Genomic DNA, 20,393 nt, shown 5'->3' with positions numbered 1-20,393 from the left:
CTTAGCCACAGGAAGGATGCTTAGCCACAGGAAGGATGCTTAGCCACAGGAAGGATGCTTAGCCACAGGAAGGATGCTTAGCCACAGGATGGATGCTTAGTCACAGGATGGATGCTTAGTCACAGGAAGGATGCTTACACACAGGAAGGATGCTTACACACAGGAAGTAATGATTATGCTCAGGAAGTAATACTTAAGCTGGGTTAACATGTAAAGATTTTCTGTCCATCCGTCCAACTATTTGATTGGTTGGAATGAAAATCTGGTAACGTATGGGAGTAACTGGTGATCAGCAATTTGCTCCTAAATGCCAGAAAACAGATGAAAATGGTCGTTCAGACAAGTTTGTTAAATGTTTGATCTAAATAATTTGTTCAAACAACAGTTTTTGTCCATTTTCCGGCATTTGGGAGCAAATTGCTGATTGTCATTTGCTTTCATACCTTACCAGATTTTCATTCCAACCAATCAGCTAGTTGGATGGTTGGACAGAAAATCTTTATCTATGTACCCAGTCTTAGTCACTGAAAGAAATAATAATTTACACAAAGAAAATATCAATCACAGGAAGGAATAACCAGACACAGGAAGAGATGATCAGTCACAGGAAGGAATGATCAGTCACAGGAAGAAATGATCAGTCACAGGAAGAAATGATCAGACACAGGAAGAAATGATCGGTCACAGGAAGGAATGATCGGTCACAGGAAGGAATGATCAGTCACAGGAAGGAATGATCAGTCACAGGAAGAAATGATCAGTCACAGGAAGGAATGATCAGTCACAGGAAGGAATGATCAGTCACAGGAAGAAATGATCAGTCACAGGAAGGAATGATCAGTCACAGGAAGGAATGATCAGACACAGGAAGGAATGATCAGACACAGGAAGGAATGATCAGACACAGGAAGAAATGATCAGTCACAGGAAGAAATGATCGGTCACAGGAAGAAATGATCGGTCACAGGAAGGAATGATCAGTCACAGGAAGGAATGATCAGTCACAGGAAGGAATGATCGGTCACAGGAAGGAATGATCAGTCACAGGAAGGAATGATCGGTCACAGGAAGGAATGATCGGTCACAGGAAGGAATGATCGGTCACAGGAAGGAATGATCAGTCACAGGAAGGAATGATCAGTCACAGGAAGGAATGATCGGTCACAGGAAGGAATGATCGGTCACAGGAAGGAATGATCGGTCACAGGAAGGAATGATCAGACACAGGAAGAAAATGATCAGTCACAGGAAGGAATGATCGGTCACAGGAAGGAATGATCGGTCACAGGAAGGAATGATCAGTCACTGGAAGGATTGATCAGTCACAGGAAGGAATGATCAGACACAGGAAGGATTGATCAGACACAGGAAGGATTGATCAGTCACAGGAAGGAATTATACACAGAAAACACAGAAAGGAATTATTTTACACAGGAAGGAAAGATGGCCATACTAAAGCTGCCCATACACGGTGCAATAAAGCAGCCAATCTAATGGATTGGTACGATATCGCTGCTATAACGTACCGTGTGTGGGTATGATATCGGCCAGTGCGCGTTTCCATACATCGCACCTCCAGATCTTACATGCTGCACATAAGATCTGGAGAAGTGAAGTATGATCCCATGCAGCGCTATGCGGGTGGGGGAGGGGGGGTGCCGGCATATAGGGTGGTCGCCACCCGATCACTTCGTGTGTGGGGACCGCCCACTATGTCGGCCGTCGGATTGCAGGTCAGGTGCAAGGTGCATATCGCACCGTGTTATGGCACCTTAATATTCCTTCTGCTGTCACCAAAATCATATTGTGCCCTAAGCTAGGATGGATGCACACTGTGTACAATCGCACACATAATATGTGGGCAGAATAAAAAATGTATTTGTGCTACCATTACTCCAGCGAACAACAGCAACAGATTTACTGGGAATACGAGCAAAAAATGCTTGCGAATGAGAATGCATATACAGGACATGGATGGACAGTGTAATTCATAAGTTATATGGTTGCAGGTGACATGTAAACTGAAAACCATACAAATTGCAAATACATATTTTTTTCACAATATTAAACTTATCATCAGCTGTCACAGGCTAATTAATTACAGATATGTCCTCACTTAGCTAGCGCTTTTTGCGCTGTATGGCGTGAGAAGCTTGCTATGACTTAAACGCTCCGCCAAAGGTAGTGATTTGTACTTTTTCCAGAGTTTTGTGTATTATCTGCAACTTTGCCGCATACAAAGTTGCTCACAGTATACCAGGCGCACTAGATTAGTACTTCAAAGGAATGGCGACCTGATTCAGAGACGTTTGCTAAGGCGCGATCGCTCGCTGCTGGGCGATTGTTGCTCAGTGCGCATGCGTATAAGTCGGATTGCACGTGCACAAGCCAGTCTCAGCGATGGGGAACCGTGTGCTTGTAGCACACAGACTGCCCGCTACTTTGAGTGACAGATTAGTGCCGTTTGTCGGTGGTAACAGGGGAAGGTGCTTGTAAACGGGGTGTGGTGTTGCGGATAAAACGCCGTTTAAAGGGTGTGCATAATTAGCAAAGTAGCGTCATTGTAGACGGCACCTGCATGTATTTCAGCCAGCACTGATCGCAGTGCTTGCGGCGGGGTAAGGCTATCTCAAGGGCTGCGAACAGCTCCGATTTCTCTCGATGTTACCGAATAATTCAACAATTCCAGGAGATGACGTGTGTTGCGAGGGGAAAGGGGGCGTCTTTATACACTAGCGAGCGCTCAGTGCCGTAGCTCGCTAAAACATAGTGGGCGTGGAATTTGAATATCCGGCCCCTTTTTGCCAGCGAGCGGCCGCATCTTGCGAGCAGGTCTGAATGAGCTCCTTGGTGCGAAGGCACAGATTAGAGACTGTTGCTTTTTTTTACCCAGAGTCGCACACAGAAGTACATGAAATGCCAGTGCCAGTATTCAGTGTGCCCCATGCATTGCACTTTTGTTGCATTAGTGATGCGACTAAGGTCCTCATTCAGAGCCGCTCGCAATTAGCGCTCGCTCGTTCAGAAAAAGGGGGTGGCTATTCAAATGAACCGTACGCTCTTTGCGGTCTGTTGCCGCCTCCATGTCTGAACGAGCGAGCAAAACATACGCTCGTTTATTTGATAAAAACGCCCCCTGGCCGCTCACACCATACGTCATGTCCGCTATTTATTAGATTAATCGAGTACATCGAACAGCATATGAACTGCTCGCTATTCTTGTGGTTGGTTTTTTCAACCGCTATTTTGCGAGCAGTTCTGAGTTAAAAAAAACCAAGTGACGTGGTCAATGACGCTGCTGTTTTAATTATGCACTCCCTTAAAACGCCCGTTTTGACCTTTAAGCACGCCTGCGTTCTGAATTCCACTCCCCATTTTCAAGCACCTTCCCCTGTTACCACCCACATACGCCTCCTTCTGTCACTCAAAATAGCAGGCACTCGCTATATAGCGAACAAACGATTTTCAGCCGCACTGACTAGTTCGCGCATGCGTATTACAATCCGTACGCATGCGCAGTTGTGTGAACACCGCTCTGAACGAACGAGCGGCCGCTTACAAGCGGCTCTGAATGAGGGCCTAAGACACCTATTTTAAGAAAAAGATGCTTGGCGCGGCTAAGTCACAAGGTCCGTGACACGCCAAATAGGGCTATTTAGTGGGATTTAACCACAGGTGGGTGTGTTCACAGCTGTGGGAAATCTGTATTATTGTAAATTGATTGCTCTTTTCACTGTAATCCATCCAGGGCATAGGTTGTAGCAGCATTATTGTGAAAATATAAGCAGAACTGGGAGGGATCTAGATACAGTCAGCCAATCAGATGTGGCCACAGGTCCTCATCTCTGCCAGTTTGTAACTTGCACCAGGGTTTGTGTACCCGCAGGTGCAAATGCGTTTTTTTTGCACTCAGTTTGGGACACATTTTACGACCTTACTGTATTTCAGTTACAGTATGTGCCCACTCCAAGTCTGTGTAGACCCCTGTACTCAAATAGCGCTGTCTGTTTTGTTTATTTTTGTCTATCTTACTAGTATGTTTTTTGGAGTGTGGGAAGAAACCAGAGCACCCGGTGGAAATCCACGTAAACACTAGGAGGACCATACAAACTCTGCACAGATAGTACCTTGGTCAGGAATTAACTCATGACCTCAATGCTGTGAGGCAGTATTACTAACCACTAAGCCAACTGTGATGGCACTACACAATACACAACTCATCTTGAATACACAACATAAAACTCAATTATATGTGATGGCACTACACAATATACCACTAGATGTGATACACAATACACAGCTCAATGTGATGAGACTACACAATAAAAATTCAATGTGGTGACACTACTCAATACACAACTCAATTTGATGACACATCATAAACACAACTAGATGTGGTGACACTACATAATACACAACTCATTGATGACACAACATAAACACAACTAGATGAGGTGACGCTACACAATACATAACTCAATGTGATAACGCTACACAATGCTCAACTCATTGTGATGACACTACACAATACACAACTCAATGTGATGACATACAATACACAACTCAATGTGATGACACTACAAAATACACAACTCAATGTGATGACATTATACAATACACAACTCAATGTGATGACACTACACAATACACAACTCAATGTGATGACATTATACAATACACAACTCAGTGTGATGACACTACACAATATACAACTTAATGTGGTAACACTACACAATACACAACTCAGTGTGATGACACTACACAATACACAACTCAATGTAACGACACTACACAATACACAACTCAATGTGATGACTCTACACAATATACAACTTAATGTGGTAACACTACACAATACACAATTCAGTGTGATGACACTACACAATACACAACTCAATGTAATGACACTACACAATACACAACTCAATGTCATGACATTATACAATATACAACTCAGTGTGATGACATTATACAATAGACAACTCAGTGTGATAACGCTACACAATATGCAACTCAATGTGGCAACACTATACTACACAACTCAGTGTGATGACACTACACAATACACTACTCAATGTGATGACATTACACAATACACAACTCAGTGTGATGACATTATACAATACACAACTCAGTGTGATGACATTATACAATACACAACTCAGTGTGATGACGCTACACAATATGCAACTCAATGTGGCAACACTACACAACTCAGTGTGATGACACTGCACAATACACTGCTCAATGTGATGACATTACACAGTGGACTATCAGAGATAACACTCGGCTGTTTACTCCTGTACAGGTGCTGCTGGGACTCCTGGGACTGACGGTCAGCAGGGACAGAAAGGTGACTCAGGTAATGCAGAAAGAATCAACATTTCATATAGAAGCTCTTACTAGAACTACGCAAAATCCCCCACACTCAGTCGGGATGTACTAAAGGAAAAATGCGGTAAAAACCCAGTTTTCTGGGTTTTTACAGTATTTTCATATGTACTAAGCCCCGGCCGCCGTTTTTCTGGCGTTACCCTATAAAAGCCTATGGGTTTCTTACCGCATCCCGCTCCCCACCGCCTCGCACCTCTCCCTGCCGGCCCCCCATCTCACCTCAGCCAACTGCATGCAGGCCCATGCTCCTCCTGGTTCCTCTGCCTCCTTCTCCTCCTATTCTAGTTCCGGGTGCAGGGAAGAGGAGGAGGAGCCCAGGACTTCCGGCAGAGGTCACCAGCAGGAAGCTCCCGGAGCTAGGAGGGGGAGGAGACCCACGGAGACCCCCTCACCCGGAGGTGGTAGCTTTGCAAAGGGCAGCTCTTATCGCAAGAGCTGTCCTTTACGATACTAATTTTGCGGTGACTGGCGGAATGTACACCGAAAGATTAGTACCACCCGGCCTAAGTGCCGGGACAGCCTTGCGGTAAAGGCCTATCCCGGTGAAGAAGTTTCAAACATCTCTTGCATTTGCAAAGTATGTTTGTTTGCTTTGCTTTGCGCCGATCAGCGCTGACCAATGAGCCAGCGGGCAAAGAAGATGGCGCTGGCCGGGGCAGCAGAGAAAAGCAGGAAGAGAACGCCTACAATTCTGTAGGTAAGAAGACACCTACGAGATGTACAGATCTAGAGATGACGTTATGTTTCTCAAAAAAAGTGAGAGAAGCGACTTCGGGACTGTCTGTATGAAATGTCGCAGTTTCGCGTGTTTGAATCTTTTTTCGTTACATTGCTGGAACTGCACCTAGAATTTCTCTACTGTAACTGGAAGGTACAAATGTGCACATCATATACATAGGACAAGAGCTTATACATCTGACGATGCTTTGATCCACAAGTTCTGAAAGTTTGTACTTTTGTGGTTGATGAATAAACCTTAATGTATAATTGTATTTGGTAGACACAATGTACTGTCCTCACATATACCTGATAATATCAGACTTCACCTTCTCTGATTTTAGGGCTTCCTGGTATAAAAGGAGATGGGGGAAGTAGAGGTGACAGAGGCTTTGCTGGGCCCCAAGGAATGCAGGGACCCCCAGGACTAGCAGGACGAGATGGTGAGAAATGACCATACCATTTGATCCAATGCACCTATACCACGTGATCTTGTCAGGGTCATACTATACTAAGGACTATGTAACTGGTGCTACAGGATGCCTGGGGAGGTGCCCAGAGCCTGCGGTGCCCTAATGATGCCCGCTCCAACCAGTAATAAAGTGACTTAAATGTTATGAAACATGATGTTAAAAAGAATCATTTGTATGTAGCTGGCTGAGAATTGTGTGTCCTGTAATCGCTTATTACCAGGTATAACCAGTGTATGGAGCTGTGATAGCCTTGGTAGCACTAGTGATACAGCATTTGTGTAACGTTGCACAGTATTTGTTCTATGTGATTGATATAACAGACTGATTGTTATATGAAGACTGAGTATTCTGTGTCCTGCAGGAGCGAAGGGTGAGCCCGGAAGGCCAGGACAAGATGGACAGAAAGGTGAAATTATCGTTTATTATATACTAATAAATTGGACTCTGCATATGCTGGGTGACTTCAGTCTGCCTCCTCCTCTCCATGTAAATAGTCTGATAAAACAGGGATAATACATTGACATGACATCTAGGATCCGGCTCAGGCCTCTGACTTACAGACCACAGAGACTGGGCCTTTAATGTAAGGCGGAAAGAAATGTCTCACAACTATCAATGCTGACCACCATCAGTAAGAACACATTGTCCTCTTACCCTCTGCACTGACATGTTATTCATTTTATGCTGGTTGCTTATGGCCTCTTCACAGAAATACAAGGTCAGTGGGAAACACTGTGTACAGTCATGTATGTAATCTTAGTACTAAACTAGAATAATGAATCATCTATGTAGCACAGGTTCTATTAGAGCTCCAGGTGTTCCTGGTATATAAATTGTCTCAGAACAGAAAGGAAACAAGGGTGATAACAGTGTTACTGGGATGTCAGGTAAGGAATGATCCGGCACTTGAAGAATTATCAGACACAGGAAATGATGACCAGCCCCAGGAAGTAGAATTTTGGAAATGAACAGTCAGTAACATGAAAGAATGATGGGTTACAGAAAGGAAAGAATGATGCACACATAAAGAAAGGAATGATGGGTCACAGAAAGGTAGGAATGATGGGTAATACGAAGGAAGGAATGATGGCTCACAGAAAGGAAATGATGGCTCACAGGATGGAAGGTATGATTGGTCACATGAAGGAAAGAATGGTAGGTCACAGGAAGGAAGGAATGATGGGTCACAGGATGGAAGGAATGATCGGTCACATGAAGGAGAGAATGGTAGGTCACAGGAAGGAAGGAATGATGACTCACAGGAAGCAAGGAATGACTGGTCATAGGAAGGAAGCAATGATTACTCAGGAAGGAAGAAATGATGGATCACAGGAAGTAAGGAATGACTGGTAATAGGAAGGAAGCAATGATTACTCAGGAAGGAAGGAATGATGGATCACAGGAAGTAAGGAATGATGGATCACAGGAAGTAAGGAGTGACTGGTCATAGGAAGGAAGCAATGATTACTCAGGAAGGAAGAAATGATGGATCACAGGAAGTAAGGAATGACTGGTCATAGGAAGGAAGCAATAATTACTCAGGAAGGAAGGAATGATGGATCACAGGAAGTAAGGAATGATGGATCACAGGAAGTAAGGAGTGACTGGTCATAGGAAGGAAGCAATGATTACTCAGGAAGGAAGAAATGATGGTTCAATGGAAGAAAGGAAGGAATGACTGGTCATAGGAAGGAAGCAATGATTACTCAGGAAGGAAGAAATGATGGATCACAGGAAGTAAGGAATGACTGGTAATAGGAAGGAAGCAATGATTACTCAGGAAGGAAGAAATGATGGATCACAGGAAGTAAGGAATGACTGGTAATAGGAAGGAAGCAATGATTACTCAGGAAGGAAGGAATGATGGATCACAGGAAGTAAGGAGTGAGTGGTCATAGGAAGGAAGCAATGATTACTCAGGAAGGAAGAAATGATGGATCAACAGAAGGAAGTAAGGAGTGACTGGTCATAGGAAGGAAGCAATGATTACTCAGGAAGGAAGAAATGATGGTTCAACGGAAGGAAGGAAGGAATGACTGGTCATAGGAAGGAAGCAATGATTACTCAGGAAGGAAGAAATGATGGATCACAGGAAGTAAGGAATGACTGGTAATAGGAAGGAAGCAATGATTACTCAGGAAGGAAGAAATGATGGATCACAGGAAGTAAGGAATGACTGGTAATAGGAAGGAAGCAATGATTACTCAGGAAGGAAGGAATGATGGATCACAGGAACTAAGGAATGACTGGTAATAGGAAGGAAGCAATGATTACTCAGGAAGGAAGAAATGATGGATCACAGGAAGTAAGGAATGACTGGTCATTGGAAGGAAGCAATGATTACTCAGGAAGGAAGAAATAATGGATCACAGGAAGTAAGGAATGATGGGTCACAGGAAGGAAGAATTGATGGATTGCAGGAAGCAAAGAATGATGGGTTACATGAAGGATGGAATGAAGAGTAACAGGAAGGAATGATAAGTCATAGGAAGTAAGGAATGATGGGTCACAGGAAGGAATAAATGATGGGTCACATGAAGGAAGGAATGATGGTTTACAGGAAGCAAGAAATAACTGATATCAGGAAGCAAGGAATGCCAGGCCACAGGAAAGAAGGAATGACGAGTTACAGGAAGGAAGTAATGATGGGTCACAGAAAAGGAGGAATTATGAGTCACAGGAAAGGAGAAATGATTAGTCTCACGAAGGAAGGCATCTTGAGTCACAGGAGGAAATGACAGATCGTTCTTTTTTGCACTGATAACGTGATAAAAGCAGAAATGATGCATACCACTGTACACCACTAGTGAATTTGTGTGTTATAAAAATGCAAAAGAGACGCTAATCTGAGAGAAAAAAGGCAAGAGACCCGGCGCCGATATGATGTGCTGCAAATGCATCCCGCCACCCAATATCACATGAATTTACACTATTAAGATTGCTAAAAAAAGCTCTACGCTATCAGTATACCACTATACGGTTTGTGAGCAGCTGCAATGTGAAAAATGCATAAGTGCAAAAGTACAAAACTAGCTGTCCATGGAGCTGTATCTAAGTCACGCCACGCGGCACATGCCATATGGCAAGGTGAATGAAGACACATCTGTAGCTGTAGCAAATACTGAATTATAGGTATATATGTTCACTTGGAGGAAAAAATAGAGGAAGAAGTAAAGGTAGCAGGAAGGAATGATCAGCCACAGAAATGGATTATTGGACACAGGGAAGAATAATCTGTAGCAGAAAGGAATGGTCAGCCACAGTAAGAAATAATCAGTCAGACGAAGGAATACTCAGTAGCAGAAGTAAGTACTGAGAGTCAGGGAAAATTAGCACTTAGAGGAAGAATTATAGGGTCGCAGAAAGGAATGATTAGCCACAGGAAGGAATGATTAGCCACAGAAAGGAATGATTAGCCACAGGAAGGAATGATTAGCCACAGAAAGGAATGATCAGCCACAGGAAGGAATGATCAGTCACAGAAAGGAATGATTAGCCACAGGAAGGAATGATCAGTCACAGAAAGGAATGATTAGCCACAGAAAGGAATGATTAGCCACAGGAAGGAATGATTAGCCACAGAAAGGAATGATCAGCCACAGGAAGGAATGATCAGTCACAGAAAGGAATGATTAGCCACAGGAAGGAATGATCAGTCACAGAAAGGAATGATTAGCCACAGGAAGGAATGATTAGCCACAGGAAGGAATGATTAGCCACAGGAAGGAATGATCAGTCACAGAAAAAGAATAACCATCAGCAGGAAGGAATAATCATCCATATAAATGACCAGCAAGAGGAAGGAATACTCAGCCACAGAAAAAAAAATCTATAGCAGGAAAGAATGATCAGCCACATAAATAAATAATTAGCCACAGGGAGGAATGATCAGCCACAGGAAGGAATAATCAGCCACAGGAAGGAATAATCATCCCCAAGAAAAAAAGAGCAGTAGCAGGAAGGAATGATCAGCCACAGATATATATATATATATATATATATATATATATATATATATATATATAATCTGCCACAAAAAGGAATGATTAGCCATAGGAAGGAATAATCATCCACATAAATAAATAATCAGCCACAGGAAGGAATAATCAGCCACAGAAACAAAAAATAATCAGTAACAGGAAGAAATGATCAGCCGCAGATATAAATAATCTGCCACAGGAAGGAATGATTAGCCACATAAATAAAAAATAAGCCACAGGAAGAATTATCAATCAGAGGAAGGAATAATCAGCCACAGGAAGATATAAAAAGACACATGAATAAAAAAAATCAGCCAGAGAAATAAAGGATGATTAGCCACACAAATAAGCAGGATGGAATGATCAGCCACAGAAATAAATAATCAGCCACAGGAATGGATAATCAGCCACAGAAATAAATAATCAGCCACAGGAATGGATAATCAGCCACAGAAATAAATAATCAGCCACAGGAAAAAAGATAAAAAAAATGTAAAAGAGGTGTCTGCGTTAGTTCCAATTAAAAATAACCCAAGACTGTATAATTATAAAAATGTATTAAACATATATTGGTTAAACATGTATAAGAGAACTGCAGTTAAAACTAAAAACATATACATACATTAAGCATTAATACACAATATAAATGTGCCTCCAAACAATATGACCTGTTGCAGAAATAACTAGCACAATGTTACTATTATTGAACTACACAATGGGCCTGATTCAGAGCCACTCGTAAGCGGCAGCTCGTTCGCTCCGAGCGATGTTTGCCCAACTGCGCATGCGTACGGATCGTTATACGCATGCACGAACCAGTCAGTGCGGCCGAAATTCATGTGCTCGCAAAATAGCGAATGCCTGCTAATTTGAGTGACAGGAGGAGGCGTATGTGGGTGGTAACAGGGGAAGGTGCTTGAAAACGGGGAGTGGAGATCCGAACGCAGGCGTGCTTAAAGGTCAAAACGGGCGTTTTATGGGTGTGCATAATTAATACAGCAGCGTCATTGACCACGTCACTGGGTTATTTTATAGCCAGAACTGCTCGCAAAGTTATTGTAGCAAAAACCGACCACAAGAATCGCGAGCAGTTCATACCCTGTTCGATGTACTCGATTAATCTAATAAATAGCGGACATGACGTAGGATGCGAGCGGCCAGGGGGCGTAGTTTCCCAAAAAACGACCGCAAGTTTTGTACGCTCATTCAGACCTAGAGGCATGAACAGACCGCAAACAGCGAACGGTTCATTTGAATAGCCACCCCTATTTTCAGGACGAGCGAGCGCTAATTGCGTCCGGCTCTGAATCAGGCCCAATGTGTCCATGAGACGATTCAATAGAATATTTTGAGACCAGTGTAAAATTCAATCCCCTCTATATACCTTATATGAAATTGATCACATATACATAAGAAAATGAGGCTTTAGATGTAAAACGATATACTGATGTAGCAGGAAGGAATGGTCAGCCTCAGTTAGAATAATCAGCCAGCAGGAGAAATACAAGGTAGCAGGGAGGAATACTCAGTAGTCGGGAATGAATGATCAGTCACAGGCAGAAATACAAGGTACAGTAGCAGGAAGGATTAATTAGTCACAATAATCACAACACGTTACCAGAGATAACTATCAGCTGTTTTCTCCTGTTCAGGTGCTGCTGGAACTCCGGGGACTCACGGTCAGAAGGGGCAGAAAGGAGACACAGGTATTACAGCGAGTAATTACTCTGTATACTCACATGTTACACATTAGTCACACTGATTATACACAAGCAGAATTCTTAGTGAAAAATGTAAACATTTATGTGATTATTCTCCATTAAATAAGGTCTGTTGTCACTGCTATACACAGCGAATAGAGGGTCTGATTCATCATGGATCGCAATTGCAACCGCGTACGCAGATCGGTTCATGGTGCGCACTGCGCCTGCTTAAGCGTGCGTGCGTGAGTTAGCGGTAGTGGGCGTCTCTATGCTGGCTTTGGGCGTCTCTAGGCTGGCTTTGCTGTTGCAGTCATTAGCATCTTTTTGCAGCAAACCTGCATGCGTAATCGCAGCTGCGATCCGAATAGCGATTCATAGTGAATCAGGCTGAGTTCTTATTTCAGGGCAATTTATCGCTGTAACACCCCCTTACCCAGGTCTCTGCTGTGAGACTGTCGCTGTGATGCTTCTCCCCCGTTCCCTCGCTATCAGTACCTCCACGTGGCTCTTCTGCCAAATGCTCAGGACCAAGAACACACAATGGTCTGGGGAGCCCCCTGCCTACCACATACAGTGACATCTGACAATTGAGCAATGAGATTTGCACAGATTTGGAGCTGACGCGTTTATTTAGAGCAGAATGATGTGACTAAGGACTCGAATCAGAGGCGGATGCACATGTTTGCGGAGTCCTAGCGTAGGTAATATGCTTGCTAGTTTCAGCCTCCCTCTTGTGCACTAGCGTACGACAGACTGTGCAAGCTCTGATATGCCCACTTTCAATGCTCATGGACTGTGCAACTCCGCCGGCGCTTGTAAACACTCCATCATTGGCACACCATAGCTTGCACCATCATTCGCCACTTATGACAGTCTATGGTTGACGAAGTGTCTCCATTTGAGAAAAACATGACCTCTGGTTGTGGATGTGCTTTTGGGAATGCCGCCGCTTTCACTGACACGCCCATAACACGCCCTTGAGACTGCCTTTTTTTATTGCATCCACCTCCCAGGCACCACCCGGGAATGCCCATAGCTTTCCACCGCCAGCTCAGATGAGAGCGATCCCATACACAACAGCATTCTCTGCGTACACATACCCTGTAGGGCTTTTCAGGACTTTTCGCACACCTTCCCTTCTTTACCTGCAGTCGGCGGTGCAATCTTTTCATCTATATCTTTGGAAAGATGGCGTCAGCTCAGGAGATAACAAAGCCTCTGGCACTATACCACAGCCCTTGCTGTCTTCTGTGCATGCGCCATCTTTCGGAAGGCGTCATTGGACGCTGTACTAAAAGGATTTAGGACCTCATTCAGAGTCGGACGTTGCGGCCGCACGGTCGTACGCCACCGATGTTCGCTAAACTGCGCATGCGTAAAGTTCGCAATGCGCGTACGCAAACTAGCGGCTACGATCAGAAATTTCTCTCTCCTTGAACACAGCCAGGTCGTTAGTTTGAGTGACAGGATGAGGCGTTTGTGGGTGGTAACAGGGGAAGGTGCTTGAAAACGGGGGAGTGGAGATCCGAACGCAGGCGTGCCTAATTATGCGAACGGCGTTTAATGGGAGTGCATAATTAACAAAGTAATGTCATGGCACACGTGACATGGGTGGTTTGTACACTGACCTGATCGTAGTGCTTAAGTTCCGATGGTTCCCGATGCTCGCGATTAATCCTTATATCCCAGGAGATGACATGTGTGGTGATCGAGAAAGGGGCGTGATTTAGTCTTACGGCCGCTTCTTACCCTCGGTCGTTCAGCTAACGATCTCATCTTAGGACCGCAACTTGTGATCGCTTAATATGCCTATCCGGCCCCTTTCCCCTACGACCGTGCGGCCGCAATGACCGACTCTGAATGAGGTCCTTAATCCTGGCATAAATGTGGTTGTCTGGTTTTAGTAATTTTATTACTGAGATCTTTTTTTCAAGGACCAAAAGGAGATGTGGGACTGAAGGGTGACAGAGGAATCACAGGTGAGACAATCGCTTCTATTATAATAATGTGACCTACATGCGCTCTGGACTTGGAGGCAGGGATGTAATAGCCTGTCATATGGAAAATTGCCGTATATAATAGAGGGCCTGATTCAGACCCGTTTGCTAGGATCCGTTCGCACACAGCCTGCCGATATTTGCAATCTGCGCATGCGTATAAGATGCAGTGCGCGAACCCGTCACTGCGATCGCAAAGCGATCCCCCCTTGTGCACAGACTCCTTGCTAGAATGAATGAAAGGGCGAGCCGTTTGTAGGTGGTGACAGGGGTTAGTTAATTGAAACGGGGGTGTGGTGGTGTGAACACAGGCGTGTCTGAGATCTTAACGACATTTCAGAGGCGCGCATAATTAAGACGCAGCTTCATAATACACGTCACATGGCTGCACTACACAATGAAGCACTCACAGTGCTTGCGGTAGGGTATGGTCAGCCACAAGTGCTGCGTATGGGTCCGATGTTACTGGATGTTACAGATTGTTGCATATACTTCCTGGAGATGATGTGTATCACTAGGGGAAAGTGGGCGTCTTAAAATAGGCTGGTGAGCGTCTAAATACACACTGCGATCGTACGCCAAGACATAGTGGGCGTGCTAATGCCTTGCCATGCAATCGCAGGATTTGCATACTTTGGCTGCGTGCGAACGTATCTAGCGAGCGGGTCTGAATCGGGCCCAGAGTGCAAACAGACATAAAATTGCCAAACATTTGCCATTTTAAACCATGCGTCATCCCAATGTTTTCAATATAATTTCCAGGTTTAATAACCGCCAAATTCCAAAGTCTAGCTGACGAGACAACAGCAATTGCACCTTTATCTGGTCCGTACCTTTGAGGGACAAAGAAAGTGGAGAAAAAAAAACACCCCAAAACATGCGAGAACGAGAACCCTTCCCCCTTTGTCCTATTGGCTTAGACTATTCAGCATCAGATCCAGTCCCCTAGGAGGTATGGGGAGGGCAGACAAACATGTGGCACCTACTTTCTAGAGATATCTGGCACAATGTTAAATAGCAAGTGATAGAGGGAATTAGAAGAGAAGGGACAGCATAGTCAGGAGATTAGTGATAGTGGTTTAGGATAGAAGGAATAATGTGATATCTGCAATACCTCCTCCTCCGAACTATAACTAGGCTTGTAAATAGGACATTTATCTAATTTAGGGGCCTATTTGTCAACGACTTTTATCATATGCAACGAGTGATAAGACCCATTGCGTATGATAATGGTGCTTCAGCCAATCAGCTCCCAACTGTCATTTTTCAAACAGATGACAGTTGGGAGCTGATTGGCTGGAGCATCATTATCATACACAAGGAGTTTTATCACTCGTTGCATATGATAAAAGTCGTTGACAAATAGGCCCCTTAATGATAACAATGCAGAAACTGTATTACAGGCTTTATAAGCCAAACACACCTACAAACCTCTGCATGAGCAAAGTTAGAATTTTATTTCTTGCTTCGGAAGTCTTGCTTTGCTTGATTGTGTGGTAAAATTTTCTTCATCAGGGCCGGCTCTAGGGATGTTCAACCAGTGCAGTCGCACAAGGGCGCAACCCGTAGAGGGCGGCACCCCTCCCCAGTATCCCCATTTCAGCGGGACAGTACTGTCCCACCCGCGGGCCGCAGTGGCCCGCGGGTGGTCAAATCAGGAGGCTGGGGACCCCCACCGCTGCAGCTGTGCGGCGGTGCCGGACCCCCGGAGAGTGAATGGATGCCGCGCGCATGCACACAGCAACCATTCACTGACGGCAGAGGGCTGGGGAAAGCCCAGCCAGTGACGGAGTGCTGGGCTTTACCCCCAGCCTGACGTTATTTGGAGGCGTGCCATGCAGGCACGCCTCCAAATAATGTCACACAGGGGGCGTGGCCTATGGTAATTAGACCACGCCCCCAAATTCGGTCGCGCGCTTAGGGCGCTCTCTCAGGATCCGGCACAGGGTGCTTAGAGCCCTGGAGCCGGCCCTGTTCTTCATCCCTCACCATTCTCTCTTCCCCAACCCATTGACTTTATCTTTGTCCATCATAATCTGTCCTCTCAGAATGAAGCAGCTTGGCTGGTCGTGGCGTGTCTCCAATCGCTAACCCTGCCACATGGCGGCTCATATTGCAGAGCGGCAAGTTGCTATCTTCCAATGACCAGATTATAAATGTTGAGGTGCGTATACACTAGCAGATAGAGGAACGACAGTACGATTACAACGTTGTAATTGTACAGTCATTCATCTTCCCCCGCAGTGCTTACACTGAACAATATGTCGTTCAGTGTAGGCACCTTCCCTCATCCATGAACATGGTCAATCTGTCATTATCGGCAGACTGACCAGCATGTTCAGACGATGATTGATATCGGAAGCGACAAGCAGGAGTGCACATCGCTGGTCATTTGTGCACGATTAATGAGCGATTGAACAATAACGATATCGTTATCATTCAAATCACTCATTTTAATCGGCAAGTGGTTACCCGCCTTTAGGAACAGCAGTTACTCTCCAAGCAGAGGTACAGTAGTGGCTAAAACGAGACTTTAAAGGGTAAGAAGCTGCTGGCAAAGTTATGAAATAACTAAGAGCTATGGCATGCTTGTGATATGAAGCCGGCAGCCAATCAGCGGCCGCTAACTGTAGAGCGTTCGCTGATTGGCTCCGGCTCCTGACAGTTTCTACGTGGGCTGGCCAGTCAGGGGGCTGGATAGCGGTGTGTGTGGCCACACGCATAGATCGCTAATGTAAGTGTATGGTCCAGGTGCCAGTTTGTTTTTTGCCAAGACCCGGGGATGCTACGGAGACCAGCGCCAGTACAGAGGTGAGTATAGGATCTGTTTTCACAGGTACTCCCTGACCGATCGTCGGGCAGCAGGTAAATATATGTGAGTGAGGTAGGTGTATGTAATAAAGTTGTACTTTCAAGTGTGTGTGTGTTGTGGTTTTTTAACAATTTTTTTTACAGCGGGGGTACAGGTTCCGCAAGTGCCAAAGGGCAGGCATGCTGGTACCTGTAGCTCCACAGTCAAAAAAACAATAGTTTCTTACTATTTACACTACTATTACCCTGTACCCGCAGTCCAGGGGTGCGGGAAAGTACCCCGGACTTCATACTAAGCCTTGGGTGCTTGGGAAAGGGGGAGGGACCCCATTATTGGGTGGGTCCCCACCTCCTCTGAGATCCCCGGCTTGGGCTGACTGGCTTGGGGTGATAATGCTTTGGCTGGGGTGACACGGTGATAGGGTCCACTGGCTGTGGCATTACACCCCGGCTGGATTTGAGTCCGGTGCTGGTTTTAAAAATAGGGGGACCCCTACACAATTTTTCCCCCCTATTTTTAAAACCAGGACTGGTCAGCAGCCAGGTGCTGGTTCCTAAAATACAGGGGAACCCTACAAGTTTTTGTCCCTGTATTTTTAGGAACCAGGACTGGCTGAGCAGTCCGGGGCTGGTATGCTTTTTGGGGGGGACCATACCTCATTTTTTTTTCACATTTAACTCTTTACATAAGGTTTACATACAGTAGCATACACAAATCACACTGATCTGTGTATGTTTCTGACAAACTCGCAGCTCAGGAGGTGGTCTGTTTGAAAGTTCTATTTATAGTAGCTGCGAGTTTGCTACAATTACACCTGAGATTGTAATCATTTCTGAATTCCAGAGTTGTATCTTTTCATGAAAAGTACTTCCGAGTTTGGCCGATGGTGAGTTTATTCGAATTTGCAATCTCACCCGAGTTTTACAGTGAAAAGAGAAACATCACACCCATGTTAATCTTTAGTAGATTTGCGAGTTGAAAAAAATGCCTAAACTCATCCGAGTTTGCAATCTCGACCAAACTTGAATCTTAGTGAATTTACCCCCAGATGTTAGACAGTCAATAGGTCGACTGGGACAAAAGGTCGACAGGGACAAAAGGTCGACACACTGTAAGAATGTCGACAGGTACAAATGATCGACAGGGTCAAAAGCTTGACATGAAAATGGTCGACACATTAATTTTTTTTTTTTAGGGTTAGGCACCAGGAGGGAGGATTAGGGTTAGGCACTTACCAAAGGGTTAGGCACTTACCCTGATGATTAGGGTTAGGCACTTACCCCGACGGTTAGGGTTAAGCACCAGGAGGGAGGGTTATGCACTTACTAAAGGGTTACGGTTAGGCACTAGAAAGTATGGTTAGGGTCAGGCACCAGGAGGGAGTGTTAGAGTTAGGCACCAAGGGGAGGGTTAGGGTGAAGATTAGGGCTAAGAACCCAAAAAATCACGTGTCAACCATTTTTGTGTCGACCATTTTCACGTCGCCCTTTTGAGCATGTCAACCAGTTGTACCTGTCGACCGTCTTACATGTCGACCTTTAGTGTGTCAACTTTTTGTCCCAGTCAACCTATTGACTGTCTAACATGTGGTGTCTATCTTGACATTGTCTACCTTTTTACTGTCTATCTGTTAATCCACACCCGTAATATTTTACGTAATATATTACCAAGCCACTTTTTAATTGAAATCCATGTCACATTCGTGTAACCTATATGCAGCACTGGGGAGTATTAGGCAACAAACGCTTCCTCTAAACGTCTCATCGTGAAATATTCGATACCCAGTAGCAAGTCTGAGACATACAGTACCTAAAGGCCGCTGCATGACACAAAGCTAATATGTCCCAAACCCTCCTCCACCTTAGAGTGGACCAAATGCTTTTGGGTGATCCTGCCCCCCCCTCTAAATAAGTCTGGAAGAGGAAGCCCTACAGTTATAGCTTCACAATGCACATGGGTATCATTTGAATTGGATATGTCAGTTCTGGAAAGACGGCACTCCGAGTCCTAATTCAGCCAAATAAAATGATGTTCTTGTTCTAAACTTTAATTTATTCATGTGTTTTACTCGTCAGGAGCTGCTGGACTTAATGGCAATCAAGGAGCAAGTGGGAGCCCAGGCCCTGCAGGCCCAAAGGGACAACCTGGGACGAAGGGGGAACCTGGACCTCAAGGTACATCCCAACCAAATATAGAATCACAATAGCACCTTATCTTTACCTTACATGGTGCGCCCTACACTTTTATTTCCAGAGACACCTACGCACAGTAAATGTGCACCTAGTAATGCGGAGAGTAGCAAAAAAATATCTCCATTGGCTCATTGTGTAACAGCAAAAACATTCATAGGCAAATGCAGGGGGGGTTTCCGTCTGCCTGGAAACCCCCCTCCCCAGCCTACACCATGACCACAATAGAAATAGTAATAGAATAAAATTTTACTAGAGCTGCATGTTCTTTTCAATATCACAAATGAAATAATTAGCACCACCTGTGGATCTTCTAACATGTATAAGCCAGTAATAAATAACCTTTGCACCAAATAGGATATCTGGAAAACATTCACTGTTGGGGATGTGCTGCAATAGAGCCCAATATGTACATATTTGTCCAGGGCAGTGCTAGGTTCTTCTGTTGCTCCCCCAGACTCCCGGACTTGGAATGGTGCCCACATCTGAAAAAAAACATTCTGCTCAGAAAGGATGGCCCTATTGCCACATCTAATGGCTTACTGTGATTGCTGGTCCTGTATATGTTGGAATTATGACACACAATACACTATGTATGACACATATAATGGTTACTGTGATTGCTGGTCCTGTATATGCTGGAATTATGACACACAATACACTTTGTATGACGCATATTAAAGCTGGTTAAGTGCTAATTCTACCCTCTTCATGGACTGGCCACACTCACTCTAAAATCAGGCATTTGGAAACCCCCCTCTAGAAATCCTGCGTTTGCCACTGCATTGTATCAAAGTCCATTCTCCTTTCACTTCATAAGCTCCTCTTACATTAAATGACGCCTTTCAGTTGCCTCCTAAATTACTGCTGGATATAGGGGTCTATTTACTAAGCAGTGTTAGGAGACAGAGTGAAAAGTGATAAGAAAGTGATAAGGTGCCAGTCAATCAGCTCCCAACTGTCATCTCACAGGTTGTGTTTGAAAAATGACAGTTAGGAGCTGATTGGCTGGTACCTTACCTCCGTTCACTTTATCTCCTAACACAGCTTAGTAAATCAGACCCCCTAGAGACAGGTTCCTCTCTGTGTCATCTCGACCCTTCACAACCTTCTTCACCGAAATCAAAG

General features: G+C 44.6%; 1 pseudogene across 1 annotated transcript in view; it reads left to right on the top strand.

The window, feature by feature from the left end:
* Positions 1-20,393, top strand: part of LOC148521181 (uncharacterized) — a 67,672-nt pseudogene that overhangs the window by 34,174 nt on the left and 13,105 nt on the right. The window contains exons 8-14 of the transcript XR_015878859.1: positions 5,309-5,362; positions 6,456-6,554; positions 6,946-6,990; positions 7,382-7,471; positions 12,217-12,270; positions 14,202-14,246; positions 19,152-19,250. The product of XR_015878859.1 is annotated as an uncharacterized LOC148521181 (transcript). The remainder of the gene's footprint in view (positions 1-5,308; positions 5,363-6,455; positions 6,555-6,945; positions 6,991-7,381; positions 7,472-12,216; positions 12,271-14,201; positions 14,247-19,151; positions 19,251-20,393) is intronic.

This window comes from Taudactylus pleione, unplaced genomic scaffold (assembly GCF_031769625.1).
Source record: "Taudactylus pleione unplaced genomic scaffold, aTauple2 ptg000173l, whole genome shotgun sequence".
Classification (NCBI taxonomy): Eukaryota; Metazoa; Chordata; class Amphibia; order Anura; family Myobatrachidae; genus Taudactylus; species Taudactylus pleione.
This window is presented reverse-complemented; position numbering and strand designations above follow the sequence as displayed.